This window comes from Pipistrellus hanaki, assembly GCF_964339955.1.
Source record: "Pipistrellus hanaki genome assembly, chromosome: 1".
NCBI classification, from domain to species: Eukaryota; Metazoa; Chordata; class Mammalia; order Chiroptera; family Vespertilionidae; genus Pipistrellus; species Pipistrellus hanaki.
Window position 1 is genome coordinate 171,537,517 of NC_140503.1, and position 16,722 is coordinate 171,554,238.

General features: G+C 37.6%; 1 protein-coding gene across 1 annotated transcript in view; it reads left to right on the forward strand.

The window, feature by feature from the left end:
- Positions 1-16,450: 16,450 nt before the first annotated feature.
- The window catches only part of TMPRSS11F (transmembrane serine protease 11F), a 68,156-nt gene continuing 67,884 nt past the window's right edge, over positions 16,451-16,722 (forward strand). Inside the window, exon 1 of the mRNA XM_084890260.1 lies at positions 16,451-16,647. The gene's annotated coding sequence lies outside the window, so the exon portion shown is untranslated. The remainder of the gene's footprint in view (positions 16,648-16,722) is intronic.

The window sequence follows — 16,722 nt, forward strand, 5'->3', positions numbered from 1 at the left end:
ACAGCTTGCGGAGTTTGGTCAGGTGATTGTCTGTCCTCTCATGAGTGTCAGCTCTGGGTCTAGGAAGTGTTTATCAGGAAGAAAAAGAGTTGTGGAGCATGCAGATAGAGCCCAGGATGTGCCTCCCTTTTGGGGCCAAGGAGATTTTCATGGAGTGCAGGTTGCTATCTCACTCATCTCAGGATGGCTTCTGAATTTCTTAGAAAAGGGCTTTGTTGCTGTGCTGGTTTTACAGCTTCAAGAGATAAGGATGCACTCTGTTTCTCCTCCTATTACTCACAGAAGTGGCACAAATGGACCAGGGTCATGTGATCCCATGGATATGAAGACCCAAAGAGAGGCAGTAAGGGAGATGCAGATTCAGGCTGACCAGGCTGTGACAGCATCCTCCACCTCAGAGGAATTAATTCTGGCTGATGTGAAGGCTCATGGCTCATTGGCGACTCAGTCAACCATACACAAAAATGACATTTGTGGGTCTCAGAAGTGGATGATGAATGACCAAGGAGGTGGCTCTAGAAGCTGTGGCTGAGGGCTGAGAGAAAGGAGGGTCACTGAAGGCTGGAGGGCAGTTGCACCCATACCTGCATACCTACTTGTAGTTGGCTGTTTTATATGTGAGAAATGCTAATTACTGGCCATGTTCTTGGTCTCAGTTTGTAGAAGTGAGCACAAGATCCTGTTTTATAAACCATACAATCTTCATAAATTTAGTGACTTTAGTTTGTAATATTCATCTTTCAAGGGTAGAAATCTTTATCAGTCTTTACTAAAAATTTGTCTCAAAGGCTTAACAAGAGTCCTTATACAGTGTTTAAATTTTATTTAAGCTTCCAAAACCTAGATTGGATATATAAAAAGAAATGTTTTACCTATAGAATTTTCTCCTCTCAGAAAATATAGATTTTACTCTCTACCTATAACCATTTTCTATATAAGACCTGAAATTAATATATATAATATACAACCATATAAGTTAGTTGCTCCAGAGTTTCATAAATTTGCTTTTAATGGCAGTTATAAGTTATTTTCCAACATTTATAATCCTAGTTTTTTAAGTGTTCAAAGACTCTTAAAGAAGTCTTGGCATATTAAATTCAGTTATTATCTACCTTATTATTTAACCCATTTGGTTATAACTAACATCAAATATTGTATTATTTATTACAATAAGAAATTAAATAATAAAACTTAATATTTATTGAGTTCTTACTATGTGTCAGAAACAATTCTAATAGCCTTACATATCTTATCCCAGTTAATCCTTATGTTCTATGAACTATACTACTATTATAATTTGGATGAAGACATGGAGACATAGATTTTAACAACCTTGGGCAAGGATGAAAACTAACATTTATCCTATATCACTCTTCCTCTTAGACCATCACAGGAGTCCATGATAAGTAAGGGACTAGGTTGTGGGCTCAATCCCCAGGAGGGGATATACAGGAGGCAGTCTATTGATGTTTCTCTGTCATTGATGTTTCCTATTCCTATCCCTTCCTCTCTCTAAAAATAAATAAATAAATAAATAAATAAATAAATAAATAAATAAAATATATCTTAAAATATAACACACTCATTAATATGAACTGATCTTATTATAAAGTCTTTAAGTATGAGAGGCACATATAAATTTACCGAAATTCTAATTTTCATGACAAATTTCAAATTTTATCATCAGTAGTGAATATTGTCATTTGATTCACTTGCGATAGGTTTCCTTTATTCATTTTCAAATTAATGCCTGCCAAATATCAATTCTAAATAATCATAGTTTGACAGTTATTCTTTTCAAATAAAATGTTGTTTCATGACAAAAGTGGTGACTTCAGCATGTAAAACATACAATTGTTCAAATGCTGTCCTAAAGACATTTTAATTCAGTATGCAGCAAAGGTAAAGGTGCTTATTTGTATTTCTGTTTGTCATTCAGAATATTACTGATGATGTGCTCAGCATGAAAACTTTATGCAACATACAATTTTTAATATTTCAATAAGGGAATTCTTAAATGAAGTTAGATCTTTATCCCTGTGGATGTGTGGCCGTGAAGAATACAATGAATGATATAATGACTCCTGGTATAGTTTGATGGCATTGTCTTGATTTGCTAAGATGCCAGCAGTTTTAGCCACCACTGTTTGTATATACCATTGGTTTGACTGTACAGACCTGCTGAAAGGGTCTCAGAGACACTCAGACCAAACTTTTAAAACTACTGAGCTATGCTAATTGTTCTACAAGCAAGTGCACATTATCAACATCCACAAAATAATTACATCAATCCATAAACATCCAATAATCATTAATCCTTATATATGGCATAAACATGTGGAAGAGGCAACCAACCCAGGAAGGAGAATGGGGGCAATCAAAGCTGAGATAAGCCTTATAGAATGAACAAGAGGAATCCAGGATAAGACTTCCTGGTGCAGGGGTGGGCATGACTGTAAAGGGCATCCAAAGACACATTGTCCAACATGATGACTGAATTTAGCATCATGCATTAGTTACAATAGGCCAGACACACCTAAATCTCCATAGCTTACCACATCAACACTTACTTCTCACTCACAAATTATTGCCAAGGCAGCTGGATCAGTAATCCAGGTTGCTTTTGTCTTGCTGCTATCCACATGAGTATGTGGCCTCCACAACCTCCATGGCAGCGGAAGAGAGAGCTGCTAATTCACCTATTAGCAAAACCGAAAAAATATACACCGATTCTCTTTAGTCAGAACTCCTCAAACGGCTCCTTCTAACTCTAAGGGGGCTGAGAAATGTGAGAGAGCACTTGGAAATTTGGAGAGGCATACATTTCTTTGGCCTGACCTACTTCCTTAAAGCAGACTTCTGGCACTAATTTCTACTGCAGAAAAGAACAGACAGTTTCTATGGAGTAAATAGTGAAGGGCTCTGTTAATGAACCAGAATGATGACTAGTAGATTAGCACGGCAGTTTCAGATAAAAAATGAGCAGAAGTAGAGCTGGAGGGCTCCAATAATCATCAGAAGATTCTTCATGACATAGTGATCAAAAGCTAAACCTGGTATTGGAGGGCTAACTTTTTTTAAATGGGTAGAAGAGGGAAGAGGAAGTAGTTTCTGTGTAGGGAGAAGTCTTCAGAGTTATAAAAATTTATGTCATAATGCTAAAAAAAAAACCAACAAAGATATACAAAACTGCTTTGTAGTTTGTCTCTCCTAGTAAATAAAGAAAAAAGACTAAAAGGAAATACAGTATTATTTAAACAATTTATTCTGGTGATATTATGAATGATTATTTTTTCTACATACAGTTCATCTTATCCTACCTAATAAAAGAGAAACATGCAAATTGACCACACCTTCGCCACACCCACAAGCCCCTCCCACCAGTCAATCAGGGCGAGTATGCAAATTAACCCAACCAAGATGGCAGTTAATTTGCATATTGAGGCCAGAAGGAATACTGAAGATGGTGTAGAAAGAAGCCTAGCCCTGCAGAAGGTAGCGAAGCTGAGTAGAAGCAAGCAAGTGGGGTGGCAGAGAAGGAAGGGAAGTAGGTGGGGAGGGGAGAAGGGAGGAAAGCAGGTAGGGCAGCTACTACAGCAGGAAGCCCAATTGCAGGAATCTTCCTGCAAGGGGCATCTAGTATTTTCCATAATTAGTATGGTTACTTTACACCCAAAGGGAAAAATTGAGCTTTGTTAAAAATAATGCCAGTCTTATAAATCTTATAAATGCCAGTCTTATAAATGCCAGTCTTATAAATGCCAGTCTTATAAATTTCCTATAAATCAAATGGGACATATTTTTCATAACACACATTCTTGCTCACCACAAATGTGTTAATAAAATTTGTAACCCAATTTTTATAAACTTAATTACATTTTAAATTCCCCATAGGTTGGTATTTATTTTTTTAGCTTGGTATGAAATTAATGCATTATTTTAAATTATTTTTCTATATGAGAGATACCTTTATTAATTTTTTTATTATTTACTTATTTCAGTTACAGTTTACCTTTGGTATCATTTTGTATTAGTTTCAGATGTATGCATAGTGTGCATAGTGGTTAGACAATCATATACTTTACTAAGTTCCCCCTGGTTATTTCCAGTACCCACCTGACACGAAACGTAGTTATTACAATATTATTGTCTATATTCCCTGTGCCATACTTTACATTTCCATGACTATTTTGTAACTGACAAGCTTTACATCTCAATCCCTTCACCTTTTTCACCCAATTCCCAAACCCTCTGCCCACTGGCAACCATCATCCATTCTCCGAATCTATGAGTCTGTGTCTGTACCACTGCTCTTAAAAATTTACTGTTAAAAAAAAAAAAATTTACTGTTGCCTTTAAACTCACCTCCTCTACTATCTTGGCCCAAGTTCTAACTTCTGATTGTCTCCTAACAAGGCAATTTACTTATACATGAAGTATAAAATTTTAAATCTGACGTTCAAAGCCATTATTTGAATTACTTTTAAATTCTAAGTATTACCTGTGGGTTGCTCTTACAGCAACACAGTAAACCAGTCAAAATCCTGTCAACCTAACTTCAATTCCACTTAAAAAAAGACTCTCTGGTCAAAATTTTCTCCTTCCATCACCCAATAGCATTAATTTTCATTTTTCTTAAAAGATTAATCAAAGACTGTTTTGTATTAAAATATACAGAATGCATATATATGTCCATTATGCTATTTTCATCAAATTTTGAGACAAACTGCATAATGCATTAATATGCTGAATCATGTAGTACATCTGTAGTACAAGGAAGTTATCCTTAAGCTTGTGTACTTGCTCATTCGTGTTATGCATTGCTTATGTTCACCTCCCCATGAGAGCTGCACTGGAAGAAAACAATTTTATATTTAAAAAAATTTTTAAGATCTATCGTTTTATGTTTTAATACATAAAACCCAAGTCTGTCTAGTGAAGGGCTATGGAAAGGATAGTGTCTTTCAACAATATCTTTACAGGTAAGGTTTGGTCAATGAACAGTAAAACACCTAAAGGATTGAACTTAATGAACTTTAGTAAAAAAGCACTCTTCAAAATATCCATGGTTTCTGTAAGGACTTTTTTTTTTCTGAATTAAATAAAAATAGGATATTCAGATTATCCCCTGTATAAAAATAAAATAAAATAAAAATAGTGCCTCTCCAAAGTAGTTTTTTTTCTACTTGGTTATTTTGTATTTTCCAAGACTTAGTATTGTCTGTGAACTAGCATAGTATTTCTCTGGGACACTCGTGTGAAAAGTTGTTAAGGGTTTTACAGCACAGAGGACAAACATCATTGAAATACTGTCATGGGGATTATTTGGGCACATTAATGATGTGTGTAAAAACAATCTTGTAAGCAATTCTAAAATATCACAAGATCATACAAATTTTACTTAGAGTTCTTGCCAGTATAAATTCTCATGTTTACAAAGACCTCCAGACCAATAATAACTCATCTCCTCTTTTTATACAAACTGGCTGCAAAAGTACATTCAGGTATCTAAATAATCCTATATAATAAAAGGGTAATATGCAAATTAACCAGATAGCAGAAAGACTGGTCACTATGATGCGTACTGACCACCAGGGGGCAGATGCTCAACCCAGGAGCACCACTCAGCCACAAGCTGAGCACAGTGGAGGTGACGGGACCATCTCCTGCCTCCACAGCAGTGCTAAGGATGCCCAGGGGGGAGCGGGCCTTACCCATCAGTTGGACATCCCCTGAGGGTCCTGGACTGCTAAAGGGCACAGGCCGACTGAGGTACCACCATCCACCCCACCCCAGTGCACCAATGTCATGCATTGGGACTCTAGTAGATTTATAAATAAATAAGAAACATGAAGTTGGTGAATCCAACTTCTCACCCAGTTGAGGACCGTCTCCTGTAATGTCCCTGATAGAATCATCCTTCTTTTGCCTTAACACTATTGATCTCAGGGATTTCTGGACCCCTTGATGCTGGTGTTCAGTTGTGTGTCATATGCCTTTGGTGGACAGAGAGCTGCCTTCCTTTAACATCCACTCAGATGTCCTAACTTTGTCCTCAGAAATAACATAGGATAAAATCAATTTATCTTTTCTTGGTGGCTCATCAAGCATTGTTTATGTGTCCCTCCAGTTTTCCTTTCAAATCTTGTTCCTTCATTCGGTGCTTGAATTACGTTTCACACTCTGTACCATCCTAGGGATCCATTTCCATTTGTCAGTGTTCATCCTCAAATGTGGCTCACAACATTGGGTACACTTTCCCAGCTATAGAATCAGCAGAGAGCACAGTGGAATATTACATTTTGATCTGAAGCAATCCACTTGTGAATGTATTCTAAACATTATAGCAGACATACTATACCAAGCAAAGAAGCTATTAGCTATTCAGACGGTGGTGGGGTGGGGGGGGAGAGCTTTGGTTAATTTAATTGCCGTTTTGTTTTCAAGATGCCATTGAGTCAATTTTCCTTTTCCACATTATCCCAAATGTGTTTATAAACACAGTTCATAAATTTAAAGACATAGAACTTTTTATAAAAGTAATTGAAGAATTGGCTTGTTTGGTATTGCATTTCACAAAAACAACTTATTATCTCTTTGTCCTGGTTTTAAAATATATATATATATTTTTTATTTCAGAGAGGAATAGAGGGATAAAAAAATTAATGATGAGACAGAATCATTAATAAGCTGCCTCCTGCACACCCCACACTGGGGATAAAACCTGCAACCCGGGCATGTGCCCTGACCCCAACCAGGAATCAAACCAAGACCTCCCGGTTCATAGGTTGATGCTCAACCACTGAGCTTCGCTGGCTGGGTGGCAGTGCATTTCTTGACTAGGTGGTAATTACATGAGTGTTTTCTTTGTGAGAATTCACTAGTCTGTACATTTGTCTTCTGTGTGTTTTTCTGGCTTTAGGTTCTTTTTCCAGCACTTAGAATTGTTACACTTTATCTTTTAAAATATATTTTTGTTGATTTCATAGAGGAAGAGAAAGAGAGATAGAAACATCAATGATGAGAGAGAATCATTGATCAGCTACATGTCCCACACTGGGGATCGAGTGCACAACCAGGCATGTGCCCTGGATCGGGAGTCGAACTGTAGTCTCCTGGTTCAAAGGTCAATGCTCAATCACTGAGCCAAGATGGCTGGCCAGGCAGAATTGCTAAACTTGAGATTCGTGGGATAAAATCATGTTTATTACTTGGCATATTCATTCATTCTACAAACATTTATAAAGGATTACCCTATGCCAGAACTATGTGGTAGGTTCTCATAAAGATACATAAGAAATAATATACATTCTCTCAGAGCTCAAACGGAGGAAAACATATACATAGTTCAGAATAAAGTGATATGTTTTATAATGGTACCAGAGGCCTGATGCACGAAATGTATGCAAGAGTAGGCCTTCCTTTCTCTGGCTGCTGGCACTGACCTTCCCCTGGCACCTGGGACCTGGGCTTCCCTTACAGCCCTGGCTTCATCCAGAAGGTCGTCTGGAAAGACATCTGGTCTAATTAGCATATTACACTTGTATTATTATAGACTAAAAGCCCAGTGCACAAATTCATGAATGGGTGAGGTCCAGGCCAGCAAGGGGTAGGAGACCTGGGAGGTTGGCCAGCCGGCCTACCCCTGATGGGGGTTGAGCTGGCCAGGGGGAGGGGCACAGGTGGTTGCCAGCCAGTATTGTTCCCCTCCCCTATGGGGGGGGGGCTGATTAGGGTACTGCGCCAGCCAGGGGGAGGGGCCACGGGAGGTTAGGGGGAGCTGATTTGGGTCCCAAATAGACCAGTTGGCCACTGCAGTGCATGCCATAACAACTGGTCATTCTGCTCATTCCGTCCTGCTGGGATCCATTTCCATATAAGATATATAGATAATATAGACATTGCTGTAGAAGCACATGGGGACCACCTAAAACCTCTGGTAGATTAGGCAGTTTTTCCAAGAGAAGATTACTTTAGCTGAATTTAAAAGCTAAAGTTTTTTAGGCTATCAAAAAATATTTCCTGTGCTAAACCATACCACACAAGGGAAAAAACAGACACAGGGAATGATTGGAGGTATAACTGAACATACAGCCTATTTGCAGAACTACTTGAAGGAATTATGGAGGCAAGAAAGCTAGATAAGAAGTCTTTATTCAATTTACTGAGGAAAAAATATCTCAAGCAGGGAGAAACCTAACAAAATTAGATGCATCTTCAGTAGTTAAGCAACAAGTACTTTCTGAATTTACATATGTTCAGAACAGTCAACCTTGTTATGGATTCTGGTTAAGAATCATGAAATAAGGTCCTTGCTTATAAACTTGGGAAGTCTAAAATAAAATACAGGGATGGGCAAAAGTATGTTTATAGTTGTGAGTATGTAAAACAGAATTTATTTATTTATTTATTTGAGCATTTGAATAGTTCTCATTCTCAGAAATCCCAAGGTGAGAGAGGAAAAAAAAATCAGTTTACATATATTCAACAAAGAATTTTGCCTATTGTGCAAAGAGAAGGCTTACCCAACAGGCTACCCAATAGGGTCTGGGCTCCATTAAGACTGTCTACTTCTCAACGCCAGCTCCAGTTCTTAGAGACGAAGAGATCAAAAGGCCTATGATTCTGGGCACGGATGTGGCGACGCACTCTTTAGCCCCAGTTAAATTCCTGGTGTTTGAGGTGAGTGGGAGCTGTGGATGCTTGCTTCTGGTCCTGCGTAGCTTGCTTATAACCATAAGTGGCAGAGGTAGGAGACAGCTCCCATTAGCCCGATTCTGCTGATTCTGATTTGGGATCTGCAGCATTCTCATGTGGCTCCCATGCTGACCTTGCTACCGTGGGGCCAGCACTTGAAACAGCTTTGGGATCAAGTTCTCTGTGAGCCAGAAGTCAGCCATGCAAATGGCTCTTTCATTTGCATCTGTCAGCTTCCCCTAGTTGGTGAGCTTCTCAGTGTAACGCTTCATCTCATCCACACATGCCAAGGACACCTCGATGTGGTCGGGTCGCACTAATCCCGTAAGCAAGTTCTGTAATAGGTGGATGCGGGACTTGGGACCAAGGTCCAGGCGGCAGAATATGTGGCCATGGGAGATGAAGACAAGGGCTGACAGCCGCATGTTCACTGCTACTCTCCAAACACCTGGAGCTGGAAACCTGGAATTTATTCTTGTACTATATTTATTATTATTTATTATTATTATCACTATTACTATTACTATTGCTATCACTATTATTCTACTTTTACCCACCCCTGTACAGGAAGTACTAGTAGACAAAGCAGAACAGGTCCAAGTTGGGAAGTGTGCTTCTGTAAGCTTTCTCAGAAGGGAAAGGTCACATAAAGATGAATTAATTGCCCAAGAATGGTCTTGGAAGGCACACTAGAGCAGCAGTGTAAAGTGTGGATGTTGGAGTCATCAGACCTGTGTTGGAATCTCTGCCATTGCCCAGGTGTATAAACTTAGGCAAGTTTCTTAACTCCAGGTCCTTATCTGAAAAGTAGGAATGATAATAATATCAAGGCTATGTAACATAATGAATATAAAACATTTAATATAGTGCCTAGCACATAGTAACACCCCTCCCCTCCCCAATGATCTGTTGTTACAAAAGCTAAGTCTTTATGAGAAGGGATAATTTGGGCAAGTAGAGAGTGTGGGAAAAGGCTGGTATTTCAGGTGAGGGGAACAATGAACTTGAACAAAGCAATGAACATGGTACATTTTTGAGCTCACTGAGACAAGTGCATATGAAGGAGTGGAGGGACAGGACTTGGCATATGGGGTTGATCCGGATGAGTGGTTCCCGACTTTGGAGCCCTAAGAGAAGGAGTGGGATGTGTAGTTCTCATAAGGGATCTTCACATCCATTAGTGCTCCAAGCAATACTCCAAACTGAGTATATATTACCTACCACTTTTAAATACATAGAGTTGCAGTTGAAATTAATAAAACACAATTTAATTTAATGAGCCATTAAATTAATAAATACTTTTCAATATGTCAAATGATTCTGTTCTTCAGGTCTCAACTTAAATCTCACATCCTCAGAGAGATACTTCCTCCTTTCATTACTTAAAATAGCGCCCATGCCCACTTTACTCTCTAGTCCATAATCTGCTCTAACTTGTTTCATAGCACCACACACAACCTGGAGTTATGCTATCTATTTGTTTACTCTCTCTCCTCTCTTTGATTATAAACTATCATAATGGAGAGGGCTTTGTGGTATTCAACTACCATCACTCCAGCATCTAGACAGGTATCTCTACATGATGGGCCTTCAGAAAACATTTGCTTGAATAAATAAACACACCTACAAAGTAGTAGTGCAAACAACAGGGAAAATGAATTGATTATGTTATATACAGCCATTTTAATTTTCTCAATCAATAATTTTAATTATAATAGTATCAGAAGGCCTTTCACTTCCTTTTCATAGTCATCATTAGCTCTATGCTGAAATGAGAATTTCTTATTAATAAAAGAAATTAGAAAAATTGTCTAATTATGAGATACATAAGAGAAAAATGAGTCATTGTTCTAAAAGGCTGTAGCGTAAACCTGTGGGAGAAGATTGCTTTTGAGATATAAGTACATGACATAGCTATTCATTTCAGTGCACCAATAATGAAGTCATTAATTAGAGCTTCCCCTAAACCCAGACAGGTTAAACCGCTAACATATTATCCAAAATTAGGTAATATGTGTTGTTACTTGGATACCTAGTCATCCAAGTGACAATACACTTTGAACTCCTACAACCTCGGCCTCCATACGACAACGAACAAATGTCCTGAGATTGCCCAAAGGCATAACAAGATTGCTTAAAGAAACAAGATCTATGATTGTATATTAAGCAAGCAGGTCATCAATGGATAAACCAAACATTTGATGAGAAACTTGATGTGACCCAAAGTACTTAATATATAGCATTGTGTCAGGAGACATTTGAATTTTTAATATCAATGTCACATTATTTGATCCCCTGTCTTTATATTTGATTTTTATTATGATATTTGCAGACACACACCAATTGAATGATTACTAATTATAGGGCAAAGGTTAATAGCCCCATGAAAGTATTTTGTGTCTGAATTTCTGTCTCCCAAGAGCTGCCTTCACTTCATTTTCTTTCTATGAGAGAAATGGAAATAGTGGCCATGCTGTGCCCTCTTCTTCTCTCAACTCAAGCTGTTATTCTTTAAACACAGTACATTTGCTCTGGATATTTGTCCACAAATACTATGCATTAATATAAATCATCATAGTAAATAATTACACAGGGGATAACCTGTTTATCTCTCTATTCACCTATAATATTATGACATCAGAGTTATTTATGGTATGTCTGCACCTAAAAAAAATCCTAAACTCCACCTCTTGCAAATCAAGCAAGATATTTTCAGAGCTAGTGACTTGAATAGTTGCATGTATAACTCCCTTCCACCCACTATATTATCTGTTCCTTATGAAGCACAGGAGTTAGGAAATTTGTCATTTGTGAGGTTCTCTTAGTGGGAAAATCTCCACTTTCTTGGAGCCAGAAAATATGATTCTTTTGTTTATCTTTTGTTTCTTAATCAAGTAACAATAAGCAAGTCCACAGGGACTCTGTTTCTACAGTTTGAAGCTGTTGCAGATCTTTTAAAATGAGATGAATAGGGATTTGATTCTAGGAAGGGAGGCCAATGGTAGGGGATTTTAGGATCACCAACTATCTTAGTCCGGATTTCTGAGAAAACAGAGCCTGAGTCACAACCTCACTTTTGAGGGCATGCTATTCTGGAGAAGGAGTTAGGTCCGATAGAGCAGGAAAGGGAGAAGAACAAAGGCAAGGGGTAGATTACCAATCTGGCTGGAGCTTTATATCAAGCTAGTGGGATATTTCCAGAGGACTGTATGAGGTATTGTGTTTCTGAATATTCTGATCAGGGAGAGAAAGGAAGACTTTATTCCACCTTCTCCTATCTTCCTGTGAACAAAATTCAACCTATGGTGAGTGACATGCCTTTAGATTTTATCACCTGGTCTTTCTAGTAGCCCTGGGGATGGCTAGATCCAAAGACAGCAGTGACCACATCAACAGGAGCAGCAGTCACACTGCTGGGGGTGAGCTAGTGAGCAGAAGCAAGTCAGTGATACTTCCCACTTGCCCACATATAGACTTCAGTATTGCAGAACCAGCTGGGCAAGTTGATGCACCTCTAGTGTGTCTCAGAGGCAAATGAAGAGCCCAGGTGGGGAGCAAGAGGGGCAGAGTAAAGACTGAGACAATATACTGTCAGGTATTGCTTGAGATCCCATAAGGGATTGGGAGTGGCCACCTCAGTGGGATGGGCTGGCTAAGCAGGTGGAGTTCCATGAAAATATGGCCCCCACCATGAAAATGTCAGCAAGCTTTCCTCCAATGAAGCCTGAAATTCCTACTCTGTGGCCTATGATTAAATGGTCGGTGCCAGAAAAATCTTCTGGAGGATTATCAGGAGCATCCTGCAGAAAATTATAGTCCATAAGCCAAGGCATGAACAAAAATAAAAAACTGGGACGAGTCATGAATCAGCAAAGCTGGAAGGGAGTGAGATCCTAATAGAATGCAATCATTATTAAAAACAAATACCTATTTATGAAAATTCAGCTCGTAAAAGAAACAAGGAAATAAGCCATTCTTAATTACTACCTATTCAAACTAGGTTCACTAAAGATATCCAACCATTATGCATTCACCAAAGTGAGGAAATGTTAATCAAAACTAATAGTGCCTGAACCATGGGGATGTGAGACACTATGAGGTAATGAAAAGAAAACTACTTGGAAGTAAGAAAATCTGGATTCCAATCCAAATTCTGCTACTTATATTGTGACTTGAGAAGTTTACTCAACCTACCTGATATCTCAGTTTGCTTTCCAGTTTAATAGAAATAATAATGTACACTTTACAGCATTGTGAAGATTATAGGAAACAGCCGAAAATGCTCAGTACAGGATATCAGCAATTCTTGGTTAAATTAGAAAATACTTCTGAACCATACTTTGTTATGCCTTTTTTTCTTTTCAAATATTTAATTTCACTTGCACATATATGTGCCATCATCTTTCTGCACAACTAACATATAACACCATTGGTTGGATCCTAACCTAATTTTGCTAGACACTAACAATAACTTTAAAAAAAAATCCTCACTATGGATGTTGTTATTGTGGTTTTTTTTTTTTTTTTTTTTTTTTTTTTTTTTTTTTTTTTTTTTTTTTTTAAGAGAGAGAGAGAGAAAGGGAAAGAGGGAGAGAGAGAACAGAGAGAGAGAGAGAGAGAGAGAGAGAGAGAGAGAGAGAGAGAGAGAGAGAGAGAGAGAAACATTGATCAGTTGACACTTTTACCATATGCCCTGAAGGGGATAGAACCAACAACCTAGGTATGTGCCCTGGGAATCAAACCTAAATCCTTTGGGTGAATGGGACAACATTCCAACCAACAGAGCCACCTAGCTAAAGCTACTCTTGCCATTTTTAATTAATTACTTAATTAATTTATTTAATTTTACTCTTGCCATTTTTAGATAAGCAATCTTAGCATCCAGAATTTTAACTACCATTGTTAAGTGAGTTTATTTGTTTTAGATATTTATCAACATCAATACCTGGAGGTGTTCTTTAACTAGAGATGACAAAAACACTAAATGAGACTATTTAAGAATATTATTATAATAAAATAAGTTTAAAATATACAGCGAATTATATGTAGTGTATTAAAAATTACTGAGTACAAATAAGCAATGGGCAGACCATATATAAAAATGTAACTTTGACCCATTACCTTTAGCAACTGGTCCAGAAAGGCAACTCTGCAACAATCAGTTCAAGAGGCCAGACAAAAAACAATCCGCCCCAATTGACTATGACTTGATTAATAACTTGATTGATAACTGGTACTTCTCTGTTGGTTTTCCCTGATTCCAATTTAGGACTAGAGGAAGCTAAATATGCACCTCACAAATCATGTAGTATGCCATAGTTTTAGCCAGCCCTCCTACAGTTTTCCCATGTAGACAGATTCCAATCAGGGCATACCTGAAGCCCCTCCGCCTTTTTATTTTTATTTTTTCCTATATAGCTTTCTTTCTGCTCTGCCAACCACCTTGCTAAAGCAAACTGTGAATAAATAGTATTTACTTATTCTCATTTGGTTTATGTTTATTTGTTACTATAATGCATCTGGAAATTATATAAATATCTTGTAGTTTAGTTCCAGCATTAAATTCCAGTGGCTTATTATTAAGGAATTGTGTAAACTTTGGTCACCAGATATAGCTAGTAAAACTGTCTCAAAAATTAGACTTCATGTATAATGTTTGTCAAAGTCCTTATAAATAATTGATTAATTCATTACTTAAAAATATTTATAACTGCCGAAACCGGTTTGGCTCAGTGGATAGAGCGTCGGCCTGGAGACTGAAAGGTGCCGGGTTCAATTCCAGTCAAGGGCATGTACCTTGGTTGCGGGCATATCCCCAGTAGGGGGTGTGCAAGAGGCAGCTGATCAATGATTCTCTCTCATCGATGTTTCTAACTCTCTATCCCTCTCTCTTCCTCTGTGTAAAAAATCAATAAAATATATATTTAAAAAAATATTTATAACTGTTGTACATACTAGAGATGCAACAATCCCTTGCTATAAATGCTAAAATGAAGCTACATGTAAATATTAAGAAAAGAAAATAAGCAGAGGTCGAGCATAGAGTGATGGGGTCAGTACTTTAGACAACATGGCCAGAGAGACCCCTTTGACAAGATGACATCTGAGCATAGGTATGAACGAAATGAAGGAGCAAGATGTGAAAGTATCTGCAGAAAACTTTCGATGGAGAGAGCATCCAAGTTATAAAGACTGAGGACAGCACTGCTGTACCTGAGAAGAGATGAGGTTGGGAAGATCAGAGAAGTAGTAGGGCACTTCTGATCTCATATATGATCTTATTTGCCACAAATAAGACTGAATTTTATTCTAACTGTGTTGAAAGTCACTGAGGATTTTATCCAAGATTATCTGACTAATGGTTCAATAAGATCTCTCTGACTTGTATACAGAATAGATTGAATGGGGTCAATCACAGAAACAGTGATACCATTGAGGAGGCAATACAGAATTGCAAGTGCTTGATGATCAGATCATTGATTAGGACGGTACTTAGTGAAGAGGACAATAAGGGGTCAGATTTGAATATACATTTAAAGGTAGAAACTCTAGAATTTCCTAATGAAGTGAATATAGAAGGGAGTCTAGGATGACCACATGGTTTTCATCATGGCCAACTTGGTGAAAAATGATGCCATTTACTGAGTTTGAAAAGCAGAAAGAAGCAGTTATGAGGAGTAGGAAGAATTAATTGTTAAGTTTGGGTCATAGGAATTATAAAATGCCTATGTTAAATACAAGTGTGTCTATTGCACAGAGATTTAAATATGCATGTCTGGAGTTCAGAGAAGAGCTCAGGACTGGAATTATAAGTTTAAGAATCATGAACATATAGGTAGTGTATGTGAAACAGAGGGAAGTAGATGGGAGTTAGAGAATAAATGTGATAGAGAAGGTTATCTGAAGGCTGAGCCCTGATAATTTGCAAGTTTTAGTGGTTGGAAAGAGGTAGAAAATTCAGCAAAAAGTTTCTGAGTTGTCCTGTAATGAGCAGTTGTTAGTGAGGCATGTAATTTTTCTTTGACTCATATTTTAAGTATTAGACACAATACCGCCACAGGCATACTTAAGAGCATAGTGTATACTAGCCTGAACATATCTCCTTTGTTAATTCACAATAAATTAAAGGCAAAAATGTAGTTACAAATTACTGTCTTGGGGTATTTGCTCAATAGTCTTCAAAACCTTTGATTAAATCTGTTTAGTCAAACACTAAAGGTACTGTGAATAATTTATTTAACTTATGTAATAAAAATGTCTGCTCAATCCTTCAAAAGCTTAGTGCCTAAAAGTGTTTCTTGTGGCAGTCAGAACTGAATAAACAGTAATTCCATGCTGTAATGTTTTATTGCAAAGGTACTTAATAATCACAAAGCCATTATATGTAGCAAAGAACACTAAAAATTATTACTTTAGGAAATATTTCCCATTCATTTTCTTTAGGAACATAAAGAAATATCAATGAGGAAAAAAAAGGTATTTCTTGAAATAAGGAACCATATTCAAGTTCTTTCCTCAATATTTTCACTTCTGACTTACTATGATGCTTTAGTCGAAGTGTATAACCTTAGAGTGAGTATAATGTGTGCTGCCCTCAGAGCTCTCTGGAAGACAGCCAGGGATAATGACAATGGGGATTATAGGCGTGTTAGAAAATGCCTCCTTGACCAGCTGTTGTGCTTAGAATGGCCCTATGATTGGCTAAAGAAAGATGGCATGTGACTAACTTGATATGAGCAAGAACCCTTATGAAACCATGGTCTATGCCTGACACAAATTTAAAGGGTTAAGTCCCGGGAGAAGGAGGTTAACACTCCTTGTGTTTCATATGTTTTGGATCTCAGAAAAAAAGAGTCCGAAATTTCATTCTAGGACCATTTCCAACGGCTGCCAGTTAAAGAGGTAGATGCTATCTAATGACGGGACCACTTCCAGACTATAAACTACAAGGTATGGAAAACAGTGGTTAAAGGATTCATGCATATTTTAAAATCCTTTTGTTTTCTTCCTATGCCCTGGTATAGT